This window comes from Hevea brasiliensis, unplaced genomic scaffold (assembly GCF_030052815.1).
Source record: "Hevea brasiliensis isolate MT/VB/25A 57/8 unplaced genomic scaffold, ASM3005281v1 Scaf227, whole genome shotgun sequence".
Classification (NCBI taxonomy): Eukaryota; Viridiplantae; Streptophyta; class Magnoliopsida; order Malpighiales; family Euphorbiaceae; genus Hevea; species Hevea brasiliensis.
In genome coordinates, this window is record NW_026614726.1 from 94,414 (window position 1) to 99,959 (window position 5,546).

At 36.0% G+C, this 5,546-nt stretch overlaps 1 non-coding gene across 1 annotated transcript; it reads right to left on the bottom strand.

Annotated features, from left to right (window-relative positions):
- Positions 1–3,429: 3,429 nt before the first annotated feature.
- Positions 3,430–3,536, bottom strand: LOC131176702 (small nucleolar RNA R71). Its single transcript, XR_009146647.1, has one exon. It is a non-coding gene; the product is annotated as a small nucleolar RNA R71 (small nucleolar RNA).
- Between the last annotated feature and the right edge of the window lie 2,010 nt (positions 3,537–5,546).

Here is a 5,546-nt window from a genome sequence, read left to right on the forward strand (position 1 = left end):
TTATAATATGGGCCCTCCATTGAGGTAATTATTTTAAGAAATTTTAAATAATTGTATAAGATGCAATTAATTTAAGAGATTTTCTTAAGAATAATTGTTAAGCATGAGATATTGTAAATATGTAAATGGTTTAGTGGCCAATATTAGATGCACCTGAGGACATTAAAACTATTTGCATAATTACTGGCTCAATGGGATCAACTTAACTAACGCAAGATAAGTCAATAATGGATGTACCTGAGATTTTGAGCATTAGAGGCTAGGTAAAGGATTGAAGCTCACATGAGATGTGATGGGCAAGGAGTTGCTCACTTATAGTTTATTGTAATTCTAATAATAGATGTACCTGAGGATGATCAATAGAATTATAAGAATTCAATCACCCACTAGAAATCTATCCAACTAGGATTTCTATTTTCTACTTTGGAAGTGTAGGATTCGCTAAGTTAGTGGGAGGACCAATTTGATTAAAAGACCATAATTATTTTGGTTAATTACATGATATATTTACTAATTAATTTGATTATTTTCTGCAGTTAATTTTCTGATAATAATGAGCACAGAACAACCACCACCATCCAATATCCTTGCAAGCATACTTGATCGCAATAGGTTGACAGGACCTAATCTGTTTGATTGGCTAAGAAATTTAAAACTTTTCCTAAACCTTGAATATATAGGATATGTTCTAGACTCAAATGTTCTTGGTCCTTTACCTCCAGAGGCCACTCAAGAGGAACATGAAACTTTGGACAAGTGGAAGGAGCATGATATGAGAGCGAAATGTTACATGCTTGCTTCCATGAGTAATGAGTTACAGAAGCAACATGAGAACATGGAGAGTGCGAGTGAGATCCTCCTTCACCTACAAGAGTTGTATGGTGAGCACAGCATGAATGCTAGGTATGAGATATCTAGACAGCCATTCCGCATGAGGATGTCTAAAGGACAGAATGTTGGGGATCATGTCCACAAGATGATACGGTAATTGAGCAGCTGGAACATCTCGACTTTAACATAGATTTCCAATTGCAGACGGATTTGATCCTTCAGTCCCTTCCTAAGTCTTTTGGGAATCTTGTGACAAATTTTCATATGACTAAACAAGAATGCACCTTGGCTGGTTTACTCAACATGCTGGTTATTGCCCAAAAGAATATGTGTTACACTCATTTCATATAGGCATTTTAGGGTAGTTTTGCATCCATTTTGCCCTTATATTTTAGTATATTTTATGTTTTTAGCTTTATTTTAGCTTATTTGTTAAATTTAAATACTTTATATGTGATTTTTATAATTTTGTTGTTTTTGATAGGATTTTGTGGCAAATCGAAGATTAATGAGTGCAATAGGAAGTGATTTGAAGAAATTTGGAGTTCTTTAAGCATGGAGGAAAGTTAAAGAAATCAAACCTTGAAAAAGCAAACCAGCCGAAATTTGCTTGAGGCTTTGCTTAAGGTCATGCTTAGGGTAAAGCGGCAATGCTTAAGGTGCAACACAAGTCAAGCATGAGCAGAAAAGTCCATTTTACTATAGGTCTGCGAGATTTCTTTGAAGGTGCAGCAACCTTAAGCGACGGTCGCGACCAGGCTAAATTTGCTAAGAAGCTGCTTAGGGTTAAGCCAGACCCTAAGCAGAATGCCCAGAACGTGAATAGTGCTGCTGACTTGGATAATTTTACACCTCATTTCCTATCCACTCCTTGTCTTTTATTTACTTTTAGGGTAACTTTTAGGGACCATATAAATTCATCATTTCCTTATTTTTGTAAAGGAGGAAGAGAGGGAAAACAAAAAGGAAAGAAAAATATATAGAAAGAGGGAGAGAAGACGCCATTCTCTAGGAAGAGGAGCTGCTGCACGAGTTTTGAGCTCCAGAAACCAGAGACCTTGGTTCTTCCACCTGGGTTTTCCCATTTCAGTCCTTTTATCATGTTTTTCTTTATTCTTCCATCTATATTTCTTGTAAATACCATCATGAGTGAGTAATTTCTTTGGATTTCAGAGTTGGGAAATATGTTTTAGATTAATTTGTGGATTTGGATTGGGTATTTCCTTATTTTACATAAATATGAGTTTTGATTCCTTCCTTGTGTGCTTGATTTACTTGCCTAATGTTGGTACCCATTGGGTATTGTGTTAATCTTTGATTGAAGGACCGAAAGGTGAAAGTCATTGATAGTTAATCAAGGATTGGAACTTAAAATTACCTAGATTTAGAAATAAACTAGGACTTTAAGAGGAATTAATTATTGGTTACAAAACTTAATGGGTTTTAAAGTAATCAAATACATACGAAAGTAGGTTTGGTTATTTTAGAATACACTTTGGTATGCTTGAAAAAGATATTAAAGGGATTTAGAATCAATTTCCTTCAAATTCTATTTTTCCCTAAAAAATTGGAATGCCCAAGACAAATCCCAATTAATTTATGCATAAACCCCCAACTCTGGAATCACTTTTACCATAATTAGACTTTCGTTTAAATTACCCATTGTTAATTTTAGTTTAATTGCGAACTAGAATTAGAATTTATTTGTTTGCTCTTTACCCATTTCAATTAGATTAATCAATTTACCTTGCTCATTTATATTTACCATTTATTCATTAATCATTAGCCCAAATAATCGCTTCATTCATAGTTTAGTAATCAAACAGCAAATCCTCGTGGGAACGATACTTGATTCATCACTTTATTACTTGAGGCGACCCGTATACTTGCGGATAAGTCACATCAAGTTTTAGCGCCGTTCTTGGGATTTGATTTTTGTTTGATATTAAACGATTGTTTGTTTGGTTAATTTGGGCATTTTATTTTATTTTCTTTTTATCATTTTACTTTGAGAATTTGTTTATTTTGTTTTTCAGGTGCTTTATTTTATGAGAAGGACAAAAAGTGAAGAAATCAATCTATTCTTTGACCCAGAAATAGAGAAGACAGCAAAAGCTTTAAGAGCAGAATCTAAGAGGAGAAAAGCTGAAATTAAAGCTCAACAATAACAAGAAAGAGCACAAGAGCAAGAGCAATTACAAGAAGAAATGGCTGACAACAACAACAACAATAACAACCGCTCTGTGAAGGATCATGCCTATCCTAACATTGGAGATTTCATGCCAAGTATCATAAGACCAAGGGTAGAAGCTAATAATTTTGAACTGAAGCCTGCACTTTGTCAAATGGTACAACACGCACAATTTGGAGGAAATCCAAGTGAAAGTCCACATGTGCATCTGGCACACTTTCTTGAGATCAGTGATATGTTGAAGATAAATGGAGTTTCTGATGATGCAATTCGACTCAGTTATTTCCTTTTCTCTGAAGGACCGAGCTAGAGAGTGGTTACATTCTTTGCCACCGGGTTCTATCACAACATGGGATGAACTTTCTCAAGCATTTTTGGCTCAATATTTTCCACCAAGCAAGACAGCTAAGCTAAGAAATGAGCTGACTTCTTTTAAACCTAGAGATTATGAGAGCTTGTATGAAGCATGGGAGAGGTACAAGGATTTGCAAAGGAGATGTCCACATCATGGGATTCCTAAGTGGATGCTTGTTCAACACTTTTATAATGGAGTTTCACCAGCTATTAGGAGTACAATTGATGCATCTTCTGGAGGTGACCTCATGGAGAAATCTGAAGATGAAGCTTTTTCCGCTCTTGATAAAATTGCTTATAACAACTACCAATGGAGTTGTGAGAGGAATGAGATCAAGAAACCAGCTGGTATGTTTGAGCTTGATGCCATGAATATGATTAATGCTAAGTTTGATGCTTTGACAAAGAAGATGGACAAGTTAAGTATGAAAGTAGATTCTTCAGCCGGAGGTTCTGGTAATACACTAGAAATTGGAGCTGCAAATGTCAATTGTGCGTGATTTTTCTGCACTTAATCAAGATTTTTCAAATGAGCAAGTGGATTATGTGGGAAACTACAATCAAAGACCAGGCGGTAACCCATTTTCTGCAACTTATGATCCAGCATGGAGAAACCACCCAAATTTCTCTTGGGGAGGTAGACAAGGGCAAAATCAGAATTTTCAGCAACCTTCTGGATATCAACAAAATCAGAACTTTCAGTGAGAATAGAGTCCTCCTCACGGAATTTCTAAACCTCAAAATGTACCTGCTCCACCTCTACCACAACAAGCACAACTAGACAAGACAGCTAGATTGGAATCTATGATTGAAACTCTACTTGTGAGCCATCAAAGTCAACAAGAAATGATTTCTCAATTAGCATCTAAAGTGGATCAAATGGCAACACACAACAAGATGTTAGAGAATCAAATAGCTCAACAAGCTAGCTCTTCAAGTAACAAAGCATTTGGGAAGCTTCCTAGCCAACCAGAAAATTCAAGGGAGCATTGCAAGGCTATTACATTGAGAAGTGGAAAAATATTGGAGAATGGGGATAAAAATATTGAAGAGAAAGTTGAAGAAAAGAAAAGTAGAGAAGGAGATGAACAAACTGAAGTTGAAGTTAGAATTGAAGCTGAGAAAGAAAATTCAGTGGAAGAAAAAGGAAGTAAGGAGAGGGAGAGCAAAAAAGAAGAGCCCAAATATGTTACACCTAAAGCCTACATGCCACCTTTACCATTCCCACAAAGGTTTCAGAAAGCAAAATTGGATAAAGAATTTGGGAAGTTTTTGGAGGTATTGAAGTCTTTGCATGTAACTATTCCTTTCACTGATGCTTTAGCACAAATGCCCTCATATGCCAAATTTTTAAAGGAGATTTTATCTAACAAGAAGAAACTGGAGGAATTTGAGACTGTAGCTCTCACGGAAGAAAGCAGTGCCATTTTGCAAAATAAACTTCCACCCAAACTGAAAGATCCTGGAAGTTTCTCCATACCATGTCACATTGGGGATATCAGTATAGATAAGGTTTTATGCGATCTTGGAGCCAGTGTTAGTCTGATGCCATTGTCTATCTATGAGAAAGTGAAAATTGGAGAAATGAAGCCTACTACCATATCACTACAGTTAGCAGATAGATCTATTAAATTTCCAATTGGAATAGTTGAGAATGTTCCTCTAAAAGTTGGGAAATTTTTCATACCAGTGGATTTTGTGGTATTGGAGATGGAGGAGGATGTACACATTCCTATTATTCTTGGTAGACCTTTCCTTGCTACTGCTGGAGCTGTGATTGATGTAAAAAATGGGAGGCTTACATTAGAAGTTGGGGAAGAGAAAGTTGAATTTAATTTGTTTCAAGCAATGAAAAAGAAAGATGATTCAAACTCATGCTTGAGAGTTGATGTGATAGATGAAGAGGTTAGAGAAGTGCTTAAAAAGCAACATCCTAAAGATCCCTTAGAAGCTTGTTTGGTTCATAACATCAAAAAAGGGGATGAGATTGAGGAAGCTGCAGAATATGCTACAATTTTGGAAGGAAATCCACCATTGCCTATGGCTGATATTGAAAAGATTGGGAACTTGAAGCAAGAAACAACTTCATCATCAAAGTTTGAAAAAGGTGAAGCACCTAAGGTAGAGTTGAAACCTCTTCCAACAAATCTCAGGTATGCTTTTCTAGGTC